Here is a 967-nt window from a genome sequence, read left to right as displayed (position 1 = left end):
TAGGTCAGTAAAGGGATGGGTTAGTTAGTTCAGTAGTAATGGGACATGGGGTTAGGTCAGTAAAGGGATGGGTTAGTTAGTTAGATAGTTAGTTCAGTAGTAAAGGGACATGGGGTTAGGTCAGTAAAGGGATGGGTTAGTTAGTTAGTTTAGTAGTAAAGGGACATGGGGTTAGGTCAGTAAAGGGATGGGTTAGTTAGTTCAGTAGTAAAGGGACATGGGGTTAGGTCAGTAAAGGGATGGGTTAGTTAGTGAGTTAGTTAGTTCAGTAGTAAAGGGACATGGGGTTAGGTCAGTAAAGGGATGGGTTAGTTAATTAGATAGTTAGTTCAGTAGTAAAGGGACATGGGGTTAGGTCAGTAAAGGGATGGGTTAGTTAGTTAGTTCAGTAGTAAAGGGACATGGGGTTAGGTCAGTAAAGGGATGGGTTAGTTAGCTAGTTAGTTCAGTAGTAAAGGGACATGGGGTTAGGTCAGTAAAGGGATGGGTTAGTTAGTTAGTTAGGTCAGTAGTAAAGGGACATGGGGTTAGGTCAGTAAAGGGATGGGTTAGTTAGTTAGATAGTTAGTTCAGTAGTAAAGGGACATGGGGTTAGGTCAGTAAAGGGATGGGTTAGTTAGTTAGTTAGTTCAGTAGTAAAGGGACATGGGGTTAGGTCAGTAAAGGGATGGGTTAGTTAGTTAGATAGTTCAGTAGTAAAGGGACATGGGGTTAGGTCAGTAAAGGGATGGGTTAGTTAGTGAGTTAGTTAGTTCAGTAGTAAAGAGACATGGGGTTAGGTCAGTAAAGGGATGGGTTAGTTAGTTAGTTTAGTAGTAAAGGGACATGGGGTTAGGTCAGTAAAGGGATGGGTTAGTTAGTTAGTTTAGTAGTAAAGGGACATGGGGTTAGGTCAGTAAAGGGATGGGTTAGTTAGTTAGTTAGTTCAGTAGTAAAGGGACATGGGGTTAGGTCAGTAAAGGGATGG

Source organism: Coregonus clupeaformis, unplaced genomic scaffold (genome assembly GCF_020615455.1).
Source record: "Coregonus clupeaformis isolate EN_2021a unplaced genomic scaffold, ASM2061545v1 scaf1419, whole genome shotgun sequence".
In the NCBI taxonomy this organism is placed as follows: domain Eukaryota; kingdom Metazoa; phylum Chordata; class Actinopteri; order Salmoniformes; family Salmonidae; genus Coregonus; species Coregonus clupeaformis.
Note: the sequence above shows the minus strand (reverse complement) of the source record.